The 23,188-nt window shown below is 31.1% G+C and overlaps 1 pseudogene across 1 annotated transcript; it reads left to right on the forward strand.

The window, feature by feature from the left end:
* Window positions 1-11,725: 11,725 nt before the first annotated feature.
* On the forward strand, window positions 11,726-17,702 carry LOC125872355 (ADP-ribosylation factor-like; annotated as a pseudogene). Its single transcript, XR_007447127.1, has 7 exons — window positions 11,726-11,883; window positions 12,706-12,863; window positions 13,300-13,370; window positions 16,817-16,936; window positions 17,053-17,171; window positions 17,276-17,357; window positions 17,447-17,702. The product of XR_007447127.1 is annotated as an ADP-ribosylation factor-like (transcript).
* The last annotated feature ends 5,486 nt before the right edge of the window (window positions 17,703-23,188 follow it).

Raw genomic sequence — 23,188 nt, forward strand, 5'->3', positions numbered from 1 at the left:
TCAAGCTTGTAAGAATTATCAAAATCCAATAAGAAATTAATACAATTAATTCTAGAATTTATAATAGAACATTCACCCCATTAAAAAAATTATTACATTTAAATCTACATTATAACTATGCACAAACTTGTAACAAATAATTAAAGAAATAAATTTGATATAGAGGTAAGAAAGACTATTTTTCGAGCTTGAATTGTACATATACTTCTCACAAGTAAGGCCATACGCCATTCTTTTTATTTCCTAATAACAAAAATTTTGCACAAGAATTATATATTAATAACTAGATAAGTTGTAGCCCGTGCTAACACGGGCCCAACGTGTAGTCTTATTCGTGGTCTAAAATTGATCAATATAAATGATCAAATCACATATAAACACCATTATATAAAGTAAATTAAAATATTACTATCCTAAACATAGTAACTGCAAAATTTCTACATATTTTGCGAACGTCATACTATTGGATGTTGAAGTGGAATATTTACGTAGTTGAATATTTACACATGTGAAAGTACTAATTACACTTATATATACTATTTATAAATCAAACACTAACAGAGCATCTTGTATGTTGTGATCAATTTCTTCTGAATTGTCTTTTATCAAAATCACATGCTACGTTAGAAATTAGGATGGAGAAAGTAGAAGATGAAAGAAACGAAAAACAAGAAGCCAAAGCTGTGCAGACAACAGAAAGCGCTGGGGAAGAAAGAAGAAGAAAACATAGCAAGATGGAGAAGTGGAAGAAGAAAGAAGAAGATAGAAAAGATGTTTATCTGAAAGTCAATCATCGGAGAAGATGTGAAATGTAAAATTTTGATGTCAAACTTCTTTTTGCTTAGAAATAAACCTTTTTAAATGTTAAAAATATAAAGGAAAGATGTTTCATACTACTTCACGCTTAACATCGCTTTGCCAAAGCACTCGCTTCTCAAAGGTGCTTCACTTCAGAACCCTACAAACATAGTTACACAGTTTCGCAACAGTTCACCTCTTAAAGTGAGGAAGCAGTTGATTTCCTGGATACTAATTCTTAGCACAACAAATGAGGTATGAAGCTAAAACTATTAGATACAGCACAACAAATGAGGTATGAAGCTAAAACTATTAGATACTTAGGTATGTTTGAGGTCTAATGTAACTCGTTCTACTTAAGTACTATCACTAAACATACAACAACAATACACCCTATTTAGTATCCATAATGTCTATTCACAGCCAGTGGTGCATTATAATTTGAAGTTTAGCAACATTTTGCTATATGAAAACATGGTTGACCATTTAAGTGATTTTGGGATTGCGAAATTGTTGGGTGAAGAGGATAGGTTTAGACATACCAAGACTATTGGGACTATCGGATACATCGCGCCATGTCACAAATACAAATTGTAACAATATATGTTTTCTTTTCTGCACTTAATTCTACCTATTAACAAAATTTTTGAGTACTGAAAATGACAGGCTGCAATATAAGAAAAAATACTCTTAAGATGTCATCTTATAAGTTTACGCACAGGACTGTTACTCTCTTTGTATGTCCTAAATCTTCGTACAAACTGAAATTAGATAGATACACCAAGACAAAGAATGATTGAAGCTCATCAATAAAGCCCCATGTCATATAATAGATATATGTCGAATGAATATGCTAATTTTGCTAGGATCGACATAGTGAACGGTGTCAACTCATTGCACCACAGAGGATATAGAGTCTACTATCTCCTTTTTTAGAATCCCACTTTTGTATCTGTAAGCAATTATCATATGACAACTATTGTACAATGCTAAAAAAAAATAATCACACTTCTTCAAACACCTAACGTGTATATGTGTAAATATCAATATAAAAAATATTAACAATATACAGAAGTTATAACATCAAGTAAATAGATGATTTATATATATATATTATATTATGGTGACCCTCATATGCAAAAGTACTGAATAGATCAAGAAAAGAGGAAAAAAAAATAATTAAAGTAGCAACTCACAATAGGATTAGCATATCAAATTCAAGAATTGACTCCTAAAGAAGACAAACAAGGCAATCACCAAAAACAAAAAGGGAGATAAGCCATTAATTATTATTGGAAAAGAAGGTGACCACATCATAGCTGTAAAATAACTTGTTACAAGAAAAAGAGAACATTTGAATTTGCGCGCAAGCAAAGAAGTGCAGAGTTAGGGAAGCAAAAACTAAAAACTAAAACTACCGACAAACATTTTTCTCCTCATGGTCCTTGCTCTTATCACCAGGCTCCACAAAAGGTCGATATTCAAATGCTTGATATGCAACTTTTAGAATATCAACCCTATATAACTTTTTTAAAAATAAATATAAATACTCCGTTTTATTTTATATTATCAACAAATTTTTTTATAAGAATCCAATCTATTCCCATTGATGATTCCTGGTTGTGCTATTTTTCGAAACCGAATAATACGCTCAACTAATTATTTGACTATGGTGGAAGTTAGCATTTAATGAAAAGAACAAATTTGTAATTGGATGACTCGACTACTAAAATATGTTAATCATTTGCAATTTGAAAGGTTTCATCAAAAGCATAATATGGGGATTGAAAAATTATACTTACTTGGACATGGAAAAAGTGTGTTATCAAAAGCTAAAGAGAAAAGTAAACTCTGAAAATGCTCAAACGATTGCTCTTACTCTTATCCTTCCTTCACTGCATCGAAGAGAGCATTTCCCAAGCTAAGAATGAGTGTATCAAATGGAAATGTTAGATTTGTTTTGGAAATTTGTAAACCCATTTTTGGGGTCTTCATATTTGTAAATCGAATCTGAAAACAAATTAAAGAGAAAAAAAATATTACAGACGAAGAACAGTCAAGCACAACAACAATAACACCATCCATGAAATTGAAAATCTGAAAAGAATTGGAAGAAGATCACATGTCACAATTCCAACTACTCAATTACGGGGAAATGGATTAGAGATTCTTTATGAAAAAAGAAATAGACAAAAATATACCATTAATGATAATGATTCTAGTTTGTGAAGGTACTTTGGGATCAGAAGTGAGAGTGACTTTGAAGGAAACTTTTCCTTCGCCACCAGTAGCACCACCGCCGACGCACTTTGAAAAAAAAAAAACTTACAACTCTGCAAATGTGGCTATGGACCTTGAACCAAAACTGAAAAATATCTGAAAAGATGGGAATGCATTGGGAGAGAAAAAATAGAGCTACGTGAAAGAGAGATATGGATTCTAGAATCTACTGATTATGTATACCAAGGAAGGAAAAACGTATGTGTCCTATTATAAGTATTCTGGAATCTACTGGATATATATCTCATCATGTAAGAAAAAGCTTATGGAATATAATTACCATTTTGCCCTTATATGAAAGTGTGTCCTATTATAAGTATTCTGGAATCTACTGGATATATATCTCATCATGTAAGAAAAAGCTTATGGAATATAATTACCATTTTGCCCTTATATGAAAGTCAAATTTGCTAAAGTGCCAGTGGTCGTCCACCACATGGCTCTTCTATATAGTGTATATACTAGATAAGGGTACCCGTGCAAGGCACGGGCAATATTAATTAGCCCTACGTGGCTTTTTTTGATTGGTCTGGTAGTATTTGAGAGCAAAAAAAAAGTGCTAAAAGAAAGAAATATTAATTAGTCCTACGTGGTCATTTTTGATTGGTTTGGTAGCATTTGAGAGCAAAAAAAAAGTGCTAAATGAAAGAAATATTAATTAGCCCTACGTGGCCATTTTTGATAGGTTTGGTAGTATTGGTATGAGCTCTTTTAAGGAAGGAAATGACGGGAATACCCTTGGTAGTAGAAGGGAACCACCACTTATGATGATGATGATATGATGAGAATAACATAAAATAATATAAAGAAATATTAATTAGCCCTACGTGGCCATTTTTGATAGGTTTGGTAGTATTGGTAGGAGCTCTTTTAAGGAAGGAAATGACGGGAATACCCTTGGTAGTCCAAGGGAACCACCACTTATATAGTATAAGTATATAGTATAAAATTGGCCATTTTTGATAGGTTTGGTAGTATTGGTTGGAGATCTTTTAAGGAAGGAAATGACGGGAATACCGTTGGTAGTCCAAGGGAATCACCACATATATAGTATGAATGATGATTATTATATATGATGATGAAGAAAGAAATATTAATTAGCCCTACGTGGCCATTTTTGATAGGTTTGGTAGTATTGGTAGGAGCTCTTTTAAGGAAGGAAATGACGGGAATACCCTTGGTAGTCCAAGGGAACCACCACTTATATAGTATGAGATATTGGAAGGAGCTCTTTTAAGGAAGGAAATGACGGGAATACCCTTGGTAGTCCAACGGAACCCCACTTATATAGTATGATGAAAATAATATAAAATAATATAAAGAAATATTAATTAGCCCTACGTGGCCATTTTTGATAGGTTTGGTAGTATTGGTAGGAACTCTTTTAAGGAAGGAAATGACGGGAATACCGTTGGTAGTCGAAGGGAACCACCACTTATATAGTATGAATGATGATTACATTATATATGATGATGAAGAAAGAAATATTAATTAACCCTACGTGAGCATTTTTGATAGGTTTGGTAGTATTGGTAGGAGCTGTTTTAAGGAAGGAAATGACGGGAATACCCTTGGTAGTCCAAGGGAACCACCACTTATATAGTATGAAGTATGATGATGATATATAGTAAGTTGGTAGTCCAAGGGAACCACGATTTATATAGTATGATAGGAGGTCTTTTAAGGAAGGAAATGACGGAAATGCCCTTGATAGTCCAAGGGAACCACCACTTATATAGTATGATGAAAATATATATATATATATATATAGTATGAAGTATGATGATGATATATAGTAAGTTGGTAGTCCAAGGGAACCACCACTTATATAGTACGAAGTATGATGATGATGAAGTACGATGATGATATATAGTAATTAAAAAAATAATAATAAAATAGATAGAAGTAGAATAGAAAATAGAATATAATAGAAAGAAATAGAAAATATTATATAAAAGAAAGAAATATTAATAGAAAGAAATAGAAAGTAGAAAAAGAAAATATTATATAAAATAAAGAAATATTAATTAGCGCGACGTGGCAATTTTTGATTGGTGTGGTAATAGAAAGAAATAGAAAGTAGAAATAGAAAATATTATATAAAAGAAACAAATAATAGAAAGAAATAGAAAGTAGAAATAGAAAAAAATTTATAAAAGAAAGAAATATTAATTAGCGCCACGTGGCATGTTTTGATTGGTTTGGTGGTAGTTGATTAATAGAAAGAAATAGAAAGTAGAAATAGAAAATATTATATAAAAGAAAGAAATATTAATTAGCGCGACGTGACAATTTTTGATTGGTGTGGTAATAGAAAGAAATAGAAAGGTGGCAATTTTTGATTGGTTTGGTGGTGGTTGAGGAACCACCACTTCTAAAGTAAGAAGATATAATAAAAATGATGGCAAAAGCAAAAATATTTTTTTTTAAAAAAAAGAATCACTTCTTTTATTACTCTAACTAAGCTCACATGCACTAAAAATATTTGTTTGAAGTAATCCCTCTTTACCTCTAAACCTAGTCGGAAAATAATATAATCTTCATTTTTTTATGACTCACAACATAATAGATTCATTTTTACTTATTCAATACATTAAAAAAAATTCCTTTTACTTGTCCGCTCAAACATATTAAAAGAAAAATATTTTTTTCTTTTCCTTATTTTTAAGGGGTGTGTACTTTCTACTATGCACAACCAAAAGTCAACTGAGTGAGTAGTTCAAGAGTAATCCTGTGAGAATTAGGTAAATAGATTGATTGAGATCTGCTTTATTAATTAAGCAACTTTTTTGGTTCTTTTCCGACCAAAATATTAATATTAATTAAAAAAAACAGAGATCAGAGGAGTTGGCACCTACTCTCTTCTTTCACTTTTATTTGTCATGCTATACTTTTCGAAAGACAATTTGATTAATTTTTAAAGTTAAAATATATTACTTTTATTCAATATTTTAAACAAAAAATTTAGATATTCAAAATACTATACTAAAAATGTTATATAAATTGCAATTTCTTATATATTAATATGATGAAAAATATTTTATAATTTAACTTTAAAAAAGAAAATTATAACAATTAAAAATGGATCGAAAATTGTAAGAAATATTTGACTTAACTAAAGCAGTGTCACCATCATCAGCTGCCTTGACTTCAACTTCACACCTTACTCTCTCTACTTACCCTAATTATCAAAATCAAAGCACCAACTTCTCTCTTTTTTCTCAAATTGATCATCACTCTCCCAGTCTCCCTTTTGATTCTCTGTTTTATTTCTCTCTTTCTGTGAAGATTTGAGTTACCAGGTAAGTGCGCCTTGCTATTTCCTCATCAAGATTCACTAATTCCCATCTCAAAGACTTAATTTTGATAAGTTCCCAAGTTTGTTTTTACTGTTTTGATTTCGATTTTAGCAAGTTCAATCTTGGTTCTTAAAAGGGTTAGTCATGAATTTCTCTGTTTTCCACTAATACTTGAGGAATCTTTATTTAAGGGGGTTTGGGGAAATGTCTTTTTTTGCTTCTTATTGGACAATGGCTAGTAAAATAAGAAAGAACTTTTTTTTTTCTGGAAAAAGAGTCTCAAATGAAGGAGTGAATTAGTAACTACAATGAAGATTTGAGAAGAAAACTATTGAATGAAAAAGGAAGAATGTTATGAGTGTAAATGATTTTCATTAGTATTTATAGTGATAAAAAAAAATTAATAACATAACATATAAAAATACTAACGGATTTGAGTGTAATTATAAATAAATGAGTATTATATGCATTAATTGTAGAATGATAAATTCTTTTTGATAATAATCATTAATACTATTTAACCCATTTCTAAAGCCCTTTTCTAATTTCTCTTTTACGTTACATTTTTTCCCCATGTTCTCATCTTTATTGTTATCTATTTATTTTCATAAATCCTTCAAGGTTAATGAATGAATGACACAATGTGGCCTGCTATCATATTCAATTGGGCATTTACTGCAATCTTGTGTTTAATTGAATTTTATGAAGTTTTTATTAGTAGTCATTTAATTAGTAGCAGAAATGAAATAAAAATACAATTAAAAATAAATAATGTAAAAAAAAAAAAAAAAAAAACAGAAGAAAAATCCAAATGCTGGTCATAGAAAGGTGCCACATCACCTTTTCTATATCTAACTTTATATTTATATATAGCTTATTCCTATCTGTAAATAGTGGTGTTTCCTCCTTTGTGAAGTGGGGTAAAAAAAGAAATATGAAAAATGTGAAATAATATTGTAGTGTATAGTAGTGAAAGAGAGAATTGAGACAAAAAAAATATTCTAAGTTTTCAACTATATTCACTATATAAAAGAGAATATTTATGTTGAAGGAAGGTATTCTTTTAGTGGAGCTTTGGGCTCTTCAACTAATACGGGGTTGCTTGAGTTGTACGGCGTTATTGAGCTATGTATCCTGGAGGGGATAAGTCTAGAGTGATACTGCTGGATCAGTGTAGATTATGTCGTACTGAACTTGAATCTCCTTAAAGAGGGCGAAATATCTGCACCTCAGCCTAAATGATTATTTATAATTATTATTTTATTTTTAACTATAATTTATTCTATTGTGGTATATTACACCAAAACCTATTCCTAAGTGTTAGAGCCGTTAATATGGGCTAGGCCCGTTGGGCCGGCCTAACTTAACCCGTGATTTGATAGGGTTGGACTACGATTTTTTAAGCTCATTTAAGAAAATAATTTTTTATTCGGCTTGAATAAGCTTGTCGATTTGCGGGGCCTTAGAAACATGTATAGGGTCGGCCTGTGGGCCAAATAAAAAATAAATAAAAATAAAAAATAAAAATAGAGTATTAATAAAAAGGAAAAATTACTTTAGTATGTACCTTTTAATAAATAATTACGAATTTTAGCAATATTTTTTATTTATTATCATTTATAGCAATATGTAGCAATACTATGATAAATCTGCAATATGTATTAAAAGTGAATTATGTATGCAATATATATGTATTATAATTGTTTTAAAATATATTATACTTGTTTGGTAAGAAATTGACACATTGTATTATAAGTGTATTAAAATGTGTGATAAATGTATTATTCACCAATAAAACTTGTATTATATGTGTTTTATAAATTGTTCTCTATAATATGTATTAAAATTGTATTATAAATATATTAAAAGTGATCAAGTGAAAAGAAAATGTTATTGCTATAAATGGTAAATATTTTCTTAATATAGTATATTTATGTAAGTTTCCCTATTAAAAATAACAAGAGTCTAAACTCAAAATCTGTTTAAAGTTTAAAATATTACAATTTAAATACAAATTATGTTTATAAAATATGTACTGCATAAAATAAAAAATTCCCTAAAATTTGTAGGGAATCACTACTACATAGGTCATAGACTATGGAATATTGTCATAGTTTTTGTGTTTTATTATGATCATTGAAAAATAATTATGATAATATTTCTATTTAGCTATTTATGCTTTTACTTGAAATCAAACTTAATAAATATTATAAAAATAATTTTGTTTGTGTATTTGATTAACAAGTAGTAACACTAACACCATGCAATATTATATTGTCGATATTTATGATGATATTTTTGAATTATAATTTAATTTAAAAAATTATAAAAAATATATTTTTAAGAAAAAAGGGCTAGTCTGACAAAGTCCGTACCATTTTTTGGCCACACAAAAAATGGGCTAGCTCGGCTTGACCTGTTAAAACTCAAAGCCTATATGAGTTAGCCTGAATGAAGTGGGTCAACCCATAGTGACAGCTCTACTAAGTGTCATCCTCCCTTTCGATAATGTTTAAAGAAGAATAAAGAATAAGCTAGTTTCAAAAAACCTGTAGATATCTTCAAGAAACTGCATAGATATGTCAAAAATATGCTAAGTATTAGAATGGGTTGTCTTCAAGTTGTTAAGTGATGTCTTCATCGGGGGAGTAAATACACGCTACACTCTTTCTTAATTGGATTTTATCCCACTGAATTTCCCTGGGAATTTTTTTTAATGAGTCAACAAACCTAGTATATGACTATATTATTTCTTTCACTATTGTTTTTACATGGACATCCAATAGGGAGTATTGTAAAATGAATGTCCACATAAATATATTTTATGTTGTAACACAAATGTACAAATAATATATTTTGTGTTGTAACATACATATACACACAATATACATAGTGTTGTAAGATAAATATACACAATATATTATGTGTTGTAAACTAGCTATCCATATAATATACTTGGTGCTCAAGTACAGGGCCGACTCAATAACATTGGAGGCCTAAAGCGAAATTTAAGAAAGGGGCCCTAAATTTTTTTTCATTATATGCTTTTATTTAAAGTATACTTTTCTAGCTATTTCAGATGCAAAGTCATTAAGTATTGTTTTATAATCAATTTATTTTAATAATTCCTTTTCAAATGATAATATAGCTAATTCATTCAATCTATCTTGAGACATTGTTGATCTTAAAGAATATTTAATCAATTTTAATTTCGAACAAAGAAAAATTTGGTTGAGGCAACGGTTATAAGAACTGTTAACACAATATGCGTATTTGGAAAAGAATCAAATCTTTTATTTGATTGAATATTTTCATTACATCATTATCTTCTACTTGTATTATTTATCTTTAATACTTTTACTTCAAAAAATAAATCTAAACCATCAATTCAGAATAACTAGTACGTGTTAAAGAAAGTTCAAGGTTAAGACAATATTTTAAAAAAAATTTCATCCTCTAGTAATCTCAATATTTTACCACTAAATAAGAAATCAAAAATATTTTTATATGCTTCAATTGGTTCAAATCTATTTTAAAGTGAAAAAATAGTTTGATCTACTCTATATATATAACGTAATCAACTCTAAAGATTCTTCGAGGGACTTAGTGATTTCGTTATTCATATTTTCATCAAATTGTTTCTTACGAAAACCATATTTATATTCAAGTCATAAGCAATTTCTTTAGTAGAAATCATAGTACTCATAGTACATATACTTTTTTAAAATTAATAATAATATATATAAGTAATTGTTTTTTAAAAATGGGGGATCCAAAAAATATGGGGCCCCAAGCGATGGTTTTAGTGGCCTAGGGGTTAAGACGACCCTACTTAAATATATACAATATACATGACAAATACATATTCATATAATTTACCTGATATTCAAGTATATACACACATTTAGAAAATAACTATATCCCTCTTCTTGTAACAAAAAATAAGGTAAAAGTAAGTGAAAAGAAAAATAATTTACTTATTCCCTCCGTCCCATATTAGATGGACACTTTCTATATTACACATTTATTAATAGATTAATCAACTTTACTATTTTGCTCTTTATTCATATTAATTAGCCTCTTGAAAAAAGAAACTTTGAATCTTTAAAATTCGTTCAAACTTCCAAAGTCATATTAATTATAGGGGAAAAATGAGAATAAAATAATTAATTCTATCCTAATTTTATAAGTAATCAAGTACTCCATCCGTTCACTTTAACTAGTCACATTTTGATTTGGCACACACATTAAGAAAATATTATTGATAGATGTATTTTATCAAACTATCCCCTATTAAATGATATTCTGAAAAATAATTTGAAAAATAAGTAATTAATACTGATGATAAAACATGAAAAATAATTATTTTCTTTTCTTGATATGTCAATACTGACAAGTAAAAATGAAAATCTATTTTAGGTATAAGTAATAAGTAAAAATGAATGAAGGGAAGAATATGAAACAAATATTTTTAATAAGATCCATCTAATATGAATAGAGGTAATAACATTTTAATTTATTTTCTTCTTAATTTAGTATATTACCTTTATTTTATTATCAACAACATGTTTTTTACCCTAAAAAATGGGGATCAATTCGTTTTAAGTGCTGCGCATTACCGCGAAGTTATAAAGGAATCAGAAGCACTTGACGGACTAATAGAATTGTGATGAAGTGATAAATACTTCTTTATTTTTAATTAAGAAATCTGGTGTTCGAGCTTCTTGGTATGGTATTTTTCGACACAAATTTGAATTTAATCGGACTCTAATATGAATATCTGACACACAGTGAATAAAAAAAGTTTAACTGCAAGGAAATCAATACAGGAGCGTATCTAGAGGGGGTGCCGTGGGTTCACGTGAACCCATGCTCCCCTCTTTAGATCATATATAATAATGTTATATGTTAAAATAATATTTAAATATAGATATGTAAATTCACGTTCAAAGTATCATATAATAATATGATGATGATAGGGTGCACCTCTCTGAGTGATGATATAAATTTAAATCTTATAGATATTTTCTGTTTTTGAGTAACACCTTTTTAAGTGGTTATCGGTTACACTTTTGACGTTTCAACTAATTTTTCTTTTGTTTTTTTCTTAAATCTTTCAAATTTTTCAAGTGTGTTACATTGAAAATTATTTAAAAAAATTAGCACTATAATTTTTTTTTATATAGTTAAATCAAATGTGTATATTAAAAATTTAAAATTAGTAGTATTATGTATTTTGTACTTATAATTTTTAAAATTTAATGGATCATATTAAGAACCTAAAAGTCAAACTGATCAAATTTATATTTAAAAAACATTTTTTCATAATCGTGTACCCATCTTATCGAAATCCCGGATACGATCCCTGATTATAAATAGCAGGATGAGCACAACAATTGTCTTCCTCTCCTTTTCGGTGACCGAGCAAAAGAGATTTTGAGAGTGGTGGGTGCTGTTGGACAATAGAGATCTACTGATTTCATCCTCTCTCATCGGCCGATCTTCGGTAACCACACAGCTTTTCCTTTTTTTGTTTGAATATCTTATCTCAGATCTATCTCTTTACCCAACTGAAACTCTCCTAATTGAAGGTGGTTTGGACCTCAGTTTCTGTTTTTTTTTTCCCGAAATCACAACGTTTTCAAATTGTAATATCTGCTCTATCTGTGATTTTTTTGTTTCCTTGAAGGAATTTTAGCCACTAAATGATGCTCCTTCCTCTCTACTATTATATTTACATGTAGCATTATATGTTTCATAACTCATCATTTGTTCAGGATCATTATGGAAAAGTGTGTCAGAGGGTAATAATAATATTGTTTTTGATATCCTCTGAAGTTGTGACCATAAATGGTGTGTTTATAGTGGTAAAAATTTAACAGTTTGGGATGGCTAGTGGTTTAGTCTTGGGACTTCCAACATGGGATGACTAGTGGTTTGGTCTTGGCACTTCCAAGTTGGAGGTCTCAAGTTCGAAAGCAAGAGGTTTGCCTTTTGGGTCGAGCTCTTGCGAGCTATTGCACAGGAGTATGGGTTTTACCCTGTGTGTGCACCCAAAGGATAGCGGCTGCGGGTTTTTCTTGTAATCAAAAAGAAAAAGTGGTAAAATTTGTCTGCTTCTTCCCCATATTAATAATATGAAGAAGAAATTGATGGGTGTTGGTGGGTATCGTCAACACTGGAGATTTGTTAAGTATTGATACAGAAATGACGAGGACAGGGGAAAGGGTTCTGGCCTGGAAATAATTCATATGCTAATTATTTTGTTTGGAAAGTAGTTGCTTCTTAGATTTCATCCCTCATATTAAGTATTTATGTTATTTTTCAGATTAACGGAGATGGGTCTGTCTTTCACTAAACTCTTTAGTCGCCTCTTTGCAAAGAAAGAAATGCGAATTCTTATGGTTGGTCTCGATGCTGCTGGTAAAACCACAATTCTGTACAAGCTCAAGTTGGGAGAAATTGTTACCACTATCCCAACCATTGGTAAGCTTCATTCTGTGGAATCTGTTTTAGTTTTCTTTTACTTTTTCTTTTACCTATTTTGATTCGCCATTTTGCATGTTTAGAGATTTAACTCATCATGGGGTATGCTACTTGAAAGTAAGCTTATATTGATCTGTATGGCCAAAAGGAATGTGTTTTGTCTATCCATTGATTACTGTTATTTGATAGGTGTACTTCCAAAGATTAGCTTACTCTAGAAAAATTATTAGACATTATTTGCATTTACATGTGCTAATGTGGGAGGTATTGTATTCTCTGAGAATAGGGATGATATGTTGGGGAATCAAACAATTTTCGCAGATTGCTATTATAGCCTTAAATTTTGTATCTTAATCTAATGCTTATCATGGGTGTTCTTAGGAGAGATTTCTTGATCATGCCATGTAATTTGAACCATTTTCTATTTCAATGATAGGCTTCAATGTGGAGACTGTTGAATACAAAAACATCAGCTTTACTGTGTGGGATGTTGGTGGTCAGGACAAGGTACAAGTAGTTCTTATGCCCTGATTAGCTGGTTTTGTCTTATATTACCTGGGGTCTTGCAGTACGTCAGTTCTTCATGACTCAAATTTCTGGTAATAGTTTATCAACTCTGAAGAAGCTTTTTAGCACGCAAAACCTTTATGTCACTCTCTCCCTTCACTGAAAATTTGTGTTGGTTGCATGATTTTCTTGTAAGACTTTTTCATCTGATGAAGAAGTACATACTTTTCTGACTTTGATAAGCTTCCATAACTAGTTGAGCATAGTTTGGCCCATTGATATTAATTTACTGAGAATACCTCTATTGATGTGGAATTAATGAGCTTATGGACGGTCAGGTGTTGACTATACTTTTATCAACACCTAACATGATCAATGCTATACTGAACTGAGTTAGCTAGTTTCATGTCTTCTATCTTCTAAAGAATAGCAAATTATCTTGTGGCAAACATGTTTTTGACTTTTCATAAACTACTGTCATTGGATTTTTTAAATTTATTTTTTTGGTTTCTTTTGATAACCAAGAAATCTGAGTGCTATAGTGGCACACCGTCCGAGACTTGGTAGGTAATGGGCCAATCCCTCTAACTTTCTCCACTTAAATATACCAGACTTCTGTTTGCAGCATGGTTCGAACCCATCCTACTCCACACATCATGTGTTACACAATTGTTCTACCATACTATGAATATGCATTTGCTGTGGGAGACTCAAAAACCTAGAAAATAAGTTGGGAAATAAGGAATTGTTCTATGAGACCTATAGGAATATAACCTTTGAAGGCGAGTTTTGTGAGGCTAAGAGAAGGTTTCATATAAGCTTCGAGGGTAGCATTTGTTTTGAGGTCATGCTAGGTAATTTGTAAATAAACAACTGAAAGGGAGTATGCTGTTGAAGCAGTACATGTGCAGCAAAGTAGGGAGTCTTACACATTATCCTTCTAAACCTGTGGTGATTTAAACCCCTCTAAAATAGATTTGACATCATCTACTTGTTCCATCTTACACCAAAAACAATATAATTTGACTTCAACTTCTGTATGTTTTCCATGTCTTGAAAGCATCTTCTCTTTCTCTCAATCCAAACAATCCACCAAGGCACTGAACAGTAGCTGGTTTAATGTTGCACAGATCCTCTTTTCTCTCGGCCAACCCTTTTCCGCTCCAATACTTCAATGACTTATTAGTTTGCTGTAGCATTACCCACTGTAACTCCACAAGCTGAGCGGTGATGGGGCAGTGCAAATAAAGGTGACTGCAAGTTTCGGATGACTTTCAACATAAAAAACACCTGCTGCACTGGATAAATCCTCTTTTCTGTGGGTTTTCATGTGTGAGACATGCTAGCTTATAGTGTAGCCTCTGTATGAAACATTCTAGAATTTGGAGCATGTAGGCATTTATGACCATGTATTTATGTTGGAAAATGTATGACCTGAAGTGAGAAGTCAGAAGAGAAGGGTAATAATGATAGTAATTCGTTAGGAGGAAAGGATTTTACTCTCCCACTCAATTAGACGTGTTAACGAGTCGAGCCTTTGCTGAAAATGCTAGGCTTTGGCTGCTTTTAATGCAGCACCACCTCATTTACTTAACTTGAGCCAGTATTATTTGATAGTTAGAAATCCTTGTTCAGCTTTGGCTTAAGTCATGTATTCGCTATCAGCATTTCTTTTTTTTTTGGTAAGGAACACTTTTTTGCTTCATTCTTTTTCCACATTTTTTATACACAGATCACACAACCACACAGAACATGCTCGTTGCTCATTTCTCCACGGTTCTCCTCATGTCGTTGTTGTCATGTCTTTTCGTGGAAAACTGCTACTTACCGACTCTTAGGCATTGCTTCCAACCCCCCTCCTCCTCACTCTTTACCTCCCTTCTGCTCATATTTATTTCGGATAACCAAAAATATCTCAAGGGCCAGTGGTGCACAGTTCGGAATTCGGTTGAATAATTGGCCGTAACTTTGCCCTTCTCCTCTTAAATACTAAGCATTCGTTTATGGTATGGTTTGAACCCGTGACATGCGTCCTAACCCCAACATCACATGTTGTGCTCTCACTACTAGACCAAATCCCTTGGGGCCAACCCTCTTCTCATATCAGCCAAATGAGATACAACATATGAAAAGATTATCCAAACGACATAAGGGATGTGAAAAAGATGTTATCAAAATGAGATGCGGAATATGAAAAAGATTATAGAGCTGATTATATGCTTGCTCATTTGGACCTGTTTAGAGATCTAATTTGTTGTGTTCAAGCTTTTCAAAATGGTCTATAGCCTTTGTTTCAAACTAGGAAAAGTAAAAATTGAAGCAAAAACGAGCTCACAAATGATTTTTCTCTTTATATTTGTCTTTCTAGTTTGATCCACAACAAGTAAAGCTTAACTATACATGTTCGAGCCAAGTTGAATTTCTGTTCAAGATGATCATAACACATGCTAATGAGCTATGCTCAAGCTTGTGTATGATCCAAACATAACCCTGAATGGAAGGTCAAGAGTGAGATGCATGGTAAACATTGGTTATCTCTTCATCCTTGAGATCTCATGGAGGCAGCAAATTGCAAGAACTTGCTCTTAGCCTGAGGAGATAGTTCCTGAACTGGTGTCAGTTACATATAGCTAAGGCATAAATTGGTGTCCCGTAGAGCAGGCAACAAGTTATCTCGTAAGAGTCCCCGTCTGAGTGAGGCATCAGTCGTGAAAGCTTGATCATACTGAAATTCAGTTACATAAAGCTAAGATGGAAACTGGTGTCCAACGATAAAAAAGAATTTTTTTACCGTGGACCCAGGTTTTGGCTTAGAATTGTAGTTTCAGTCGCACAATTTCCTATGCGTAACCTGTGGTTTGTTGATTATTTACAAAAGTGATGAGTATGAGGCAGTGTGTTGAGCACTTAGGGAACGTTAGATTGTTGAATAGAGTTATGACTTATGCAGGTATTAGTAATAATGAATGTACTAGTTATTCATGTTTAATAGAATATCCCTGTGTTAGTTATTCAATCTTCTACCCTGCTTTATACAATTCAGATTTTGACCCACAACTTATACATGTTTTATTTATGTGGAATTGTAAAATGATAACCAAACACAGTTCTTGGTATGCTGGATTTTATACAAAACAACTAAAAGCTACCATGCATGATATTGCTATGCTAGTTTTAGTATATGAATAGTCTTAACCAGCAACCAAACGACCTTTGATGGATATAAGTGGACTTACGTTATTTCTTTTGTATTTGAATTGGCTATAGCACCTTGTCCATAAGTGTACCTATCTTGGTTCTTTTCAATTGTTGTTTCTATAATCTGTTGGGGGTTTCATGTGTTTTAAAGTTAAAGGCACAGTTATAGGTATATTTCTTTCTGATTCCAGAAGAGCTAAAAGCCTAAAATTGTGTTTCTACTGTTATCTTTTGTGTTGCACTTGCAGATTAGACCTCTATGGAGGCACTATTTCCAGAACACACAGGGCCTCATCTTTGTGGTTGATAGCAATGACAGAGACCGTGTAGTTGAGGCAAGGGATGAGCTTCACAGGATGTTAAATGAGGTAATTGTGATGTTATTATAGGTGGTTAGAAATATCTTTGATAAATGTTAAACTGGATATCCGTCTTACCTCCTTGGGGTACAGCAGTTCTTGATATCTGAATACGTTTTCTGCAGGATGAATTAAGAGAAGCTGTGTTGCTTGTTTTTGCGAACAAGCAAGATCTTCCAAATGCAATGAATGCGGCTGAAATCACCGACAAGCTTGGCCTTCATTCTCTCAGACAACGACACTGGTAATTTATATGGGCACCAACATCAAGTTCGTTTTTCTGTCAATTAGCCTCTTAGATAAGCTGGCATCTAAAGACCCCCTCCCCCACCCCCCCCCTCCTCACAGGTATATCCAGAGTACATGTGCTACTTCTGGAGAAGGGCTATATGAGGGACTGGATTGGCTTTCAAACAACATCGCCAGCAAGGTATATGCAGTAACTGCATCATTACAGTACTCAGCTTTTCTAAAAAAAATAATAAAATCTCTTACCTGTAACTTCTGGTGCAATTTCAGGCCTAATGCAATGATGTGGTACTATGCTTCTTGTGTTGCTATATCCGGAGAAATAAACATCATTGTCTCGAGATTTTAAATATCTGTTCAGCTCACAATTCTGGGGAAGGTCTTACCCTTCTTCACTCTCTATGGTTTATCGTCAAAGACCATGACATAGTTTCCGCATTGCTGGATGCACATTGGCAATGTAATGATATTTTAGTATATATCTGGTTTTGAAACTTGGCGCAGCCGTGTGCACCATTTTGTTGTCCTGTGTGTCTGATGTTGCAATGGGTGTACAAAATGTAATACAGATCAATAGCAAGTATCGGAATTTTGCGAGTAGTAAGAATATCACTTGAGTTGCTGTTCGTTTTTATTGTCCTATAGGTTTTCGACTGAAGATTATTTCTTAGTGTGCCCTATTTCTTTTAGAAAATCTATTCCATCTTTGGGACGAGAAATGCATAAATGGAAGAACAAGGGTGGACATGCAATGAAACTTGATAACAAAGGCTTAGTAAAGGATAAGAAACGAACAGAAAATTTGAACCACAAGAATATTAGTATAATGTTTTTGTGTTGTCTAGAATTTCCGTCTTTCAACTGAATATAACTACTATTTATGGGTAACTAAGGCAATATATTAGCTACTGGAAAGTCCACTCAATCCTTTAAGTACATGTCCAATTGAAATGTTCCACCTTGAAATATCGTTATGTGCACCAACTCATATTTCTCGGTAATATGTAGGGTCTCGTATGGATATATCTGATTGACATATATGTTTTTTGTCCCTTTATTTTGTATTCATGATACAAGTCATTCCGGGCCACAAGTTTCCGCCTTATCACTGACAACGACCATATGGTATGGATTATGATACTCAATTTTGACACTCCTTTCCTTTTGTCATTTTACTCATTAGAACATTTATTTTATTCGTGGGGCAATAATAATAATATTAATTCTACTTATTTTATCAAATTTTGTGCTAACAAATATTATTATAATTATTTTTGTTGATGTTAGGTTTAAATAAATATAATAGTGTTACTATGTGTTTGGTGGCTGATTTGATATTGATTCATAATTGTTGGCACCTAATTTTGAATATTATTCATATGTTTTCTCTCATTGCTTCGTTACTGTTTATTTATACTATTTAAGACCATAATTTACATATATTATTTTAATTTTATTTATTTATAACATTAACATTTTAATTACAAATATGACAATTTATTAATAACAATATAATTAATGCACCTTTTTTTTTTTACGTGGAATACTGTTTTATTTACCACAAACTAGGATTCCCTTTTAATTTATTTATTTTCAAAACTAGCCTTCCCTTTTCATGAAAAGTTGTGACTTTTATGAAAAAATGCGATTTTTATGAAGAGTTGTAACTTTTTTGAAGTGACTTTTATGAAAAGTTATGACTTTAATGATGAGTTGCGACTTTTACGAAGAGTTGAGACTTTTATGAAAGGATGTGACCTTTCCGAAGGGTTGTAACTTTTCCAAATAGTTGTAATTTTTTCGATAAGGCACAATAAACACTACCCTTTGTTGTCTATAAATAGAGGGGTTTTCTCTCATTTTAAAACAACGAAAATTCTGAACCTCTTCTTCTTCGTCTTCACAATATAATATTTGTGTACTTTGCTCCTATTGAGTGACTCACTGACACCACTTACATATCCTGGTATGTATTTTTACAATCATTAATTTATACTTATGTCATTAAGGATAAATGATAAGATGTAATAATTTTCATTTCTCTTTACATTATTAATGTTTGTTACTACATAATCTTGTATGTAAGATAATATAGTGTTTTAGTTTTAATGACTGATAGGTTTTAAGAATTATTTTATAAATTCCGTGATATTAAATTTCAGCGCAAAGCGCGGATAATTTTACTAGTATATATATATAAAAGAGAACAGTAGGCCCGCCTACTTGGCACCACCACAAACTAGGATTCCTTTTTAATTTATTTATTTCCAAAATTAGCCTTCCCTTTTATGAAGAGTTGTGATTTTTATGAAGAGTTGCGACTTTTACGAAGAGTTGCGACTTTTACGAAGAGTTGTGGCTTTTATGAAGAGTTGCAACTTTTATGAAAAGTTGCGACTTTTTATGAAAGGTTGTGACTTTTCCAAAGAGTTGTGACTTTTCCGATAAGGCACAATAAGCATTTGTTCACACCACCCTTTGTTGTCTATAAATAGAGGGATTTCCTCTCATTTTAAAACAACGAAAATTCTGAACTTCTTCTTCTTCTACAAAATTAAATATTCATGTACTTTGCTCCTGTTGAGTGGCTCACTGACACCGTTGTTTTTGTATCAATACACTGGTGAATAGAATCATTCTATTCTGAGAGGATCTATTTCTTTAAAACTCGGGTACTAGAGGGGAATAATTTTCTTACGGGGGACAATGTGAATTCAATGGACTCCATTTTTCCTTTCTGTTTCATTCGATTATTACAAATCGTAGTATGATTTTTTACAGTCATTAATTTATGCTTTTGTTATTAATTGCTGATTTTGAATACATGTTTTAAACTTTGTTGTTTATGTTTATGATTTTGATCATTATGTTGAAGTAAAGATATGTTAATCAAGAGTTTGATGTAATCATTAGACTATTGGTGTCATGTAGATTAGAATTCTTAAACTTGTGAAATGAATGACTTTGATCTTTATAGAGTTTTCAGTGGCCAAAAGATCCATGGGATGTCCAAGAAGGGACTTTTGAGTGTTCAGAAGCTGTGGTGGTTTCATACTACCTTGGAGTTTTAGTTATTCAACCTTTTATCTTCTCGAGGTATTCAATCGATTAGAAACATAAAAAAAAGGAATGTAATGGGATGGTAAGTATTGTACCCAACCTTAATCAAAAGTTTGGGGTTCAAATTTTGAATTGGAATCAATGAATTACCCCTCAAAGTAGGATCAATCCATATTAATCAAATCTTAAAGAAATATTTATCTCCTTATAAATATTAGATTAAAAATTGCAAATAATTAAAGTATTAACCATATTGATCGAAACATAAACAACAAAATATGCCTTTTGGCTATCAAAGTAGTGCCACCGATTGCGAATGGTTTTAAATAAGGGACTTGCCAAGACATCATTTAATCCAAATTATTTGAGTGACATACGTTATTTCATTGAACTCCAAGAGATGTGTTTTTATATTTAATTAACTTATCAAGTACACAACTAATTACATAAGATGTATAACATTTAGATTCTGTATGTAGAGGCCTTGAATAGGAGAAAAACTCTCGCAATTGATGAATAAAATGTTTGTACCACTTTTTAAAAATACAAATATAGACAATGAAATAATTACATATCTTTTCTAAAGAATTTGGTGATGAAGAACTAGAGTAAAATGAAGAATTAATAACAAAATGCATAAGCAATTAGACTAAAATCTTTTTGATTTTAAGATTAAAAAAATATTTCATTTCATTTTTGAATAAAATATTCTTGACAATTTATCATAGGGCTATCGTGGGGCTTTACCCACTCGAAAACACTAATATTATCAAATGTTTAGAAGTAGATTATTGACGTAGTTCACCACCGCGCGAAGCGCGTATAATTTACCTAGTTATTGTATAAAAGTTGGTATTCAGACATCAATCTAGTAAGAATAGTATATCATATTTTAATCCAACAAGATACCTCAATATAAACTTACAAATTTCTTGCAGTGTACAACAAGTATAAGGTTCGATAATGTAAGCATATAATATACTAACTTATACCATATTTCATACCAACATGGTATCATATAAAATACCAACCTTCATGAAATAAATACTACCATATAGACATCATATAAAATAGTAACTTATACCATATATCACACCAACATGATATCATATAATATACTCCAACTTTCCTTGAAATATATGCTACCATATAGTCACTATATAATATACTAACTTATACCATATATCATATCAACAAGATTTCGTTTAATATAACAATTTTTATTGAAATAAATACTACCAATTAGAGATCATATAATATACTAAGTTATACCATACTTCACCCCCAATGTGAAATCATATAATATATTGATATTTTTAAAATAAATATTTTCTAATATATTAACATTGTGTTAATTGATTTACGTCTTTTTTGTTCGAAATTATTCGTTTTAAACCATAACAAAACCAACATGGTTGGAATTAATAAAAATAAAATTAATAATTGAAAAAATAACACCATTTTAAAAAATTCTTAACAATTGAATCACTATGCAATCATTTATAACATAACTATTCTGAAGAAAAAAAAAAATTATTCAAAATAATTAAAAACAACAATCAATTCTTAAATATTTTTCAGAATTAACTATGGAAAAATGAATGATATTGAGGTTATGAAAGAGAAACATTAAATAACAATTGAGATATTTGTGGAAAGTAAATAACAAAATGGAGTAAATTAAGGGATTAGAATTTTATTTATTATAGAATTGTGCGTGGGTTATTTTTCATTTTTTTTAATCTTGTTTTATTTTGTAATGATTCTATTGCTATTTTGGTAGCATATATTTCAAAGAAAGCATGAAAGAATCCTTCTCACTTCTGACAAGTCAAGTAAGAATTCTTAACAAACTCATATAATTAATTTAGAGTCCAAGTTACCATATAATATATATATATATATATATATATATATATTTTAATAATATAAGTATTATGTGATTTATTTTTAAATTTTTTGATATGTATTTCTAAAAATGAATTGATTGTGTAATTTTCTTGTCCACCGTCAGTCCGTCACTGGATATAAGTTAATTAGTATCCATTGACGGTGGACAAGAAAATTACACAATCAACTCATTTTTAGAAATACTTATTTTTCTTTTTATTTTAATTAATATATTTACACATTTAATGATTAATGATTTTTTTTTATTAAAACACGTTGAGGTTTATCATCTTTCTTCCTCACTCTTTCATACCTTTCTCATCTCTGTCTTTGGATCTTCTTCTATAAATATCAAAATATGATGCAAAATTGCTGAAATGGTGTGTCTATTTTTCCAAGTGTAAGATTACTGCATTTAATTTTTGGGATTTGTCCAATTTACTGAAAAGTTCTAAAAAGCATTCTCTAAAAATCATTGTTACCACGAAACATAAAATTCTTCATACATTGGAACAAGAAAAAAAATCTTTGAAATAACATTGAAATATTTTTTTATACAATCGACTTTGAGTATTTACTAATTTAGATTCTGAAAAGGAAAATAATAATCTGGTGAAGACTGAGTGCAGGAATGCTATGCTTTTAAGGGATATGGACAACTCCAGGCTAATGACTCACGCTTAGCAGTTTGAGGGAGATAAGCTTAGAGAAATGGCTAAGGACAACAAAAAGGCTAGAGCAGGTAACTATGAATACGCTCAGCTTAAGTCGGGCGATGGAAATTGCTCACAGTTTCACAGTTTCAACAGAAATTGTTACGACCCAGGGGTACCCCGTAGACGTAACACGGCGTACTTGACCTCGAAGGGGTCACATACAAGCCCTTAGCATAATCATACACATAAATCCATAAGAATGAAGCAGAAAATTTAAAACTTTTACAATCGAAGTCAAACTTCATTTTCATAAAGAAAATCATAAGAGTCTAGACCTTGTCTCATTCACCATCTAAAACATAGGAATAAAAAGTTTGGGACTTAGCCCTTTACATCAATAAAATCT

Source organism: Solanum stenotomum, chromosome 1 (genome assembly GCF_019186545.1).
Source record: "Solanum stenotomum isolate F172 chromosome 1, ASM1918654v1, whole genome shotgun sequence".
Lineage (NCBI taxonomy): Eukaryota > Viridiplantae > Streptophyta > Magnoliopsida > Solanales > Solanaceae > Solanum > Solanum stenotomum.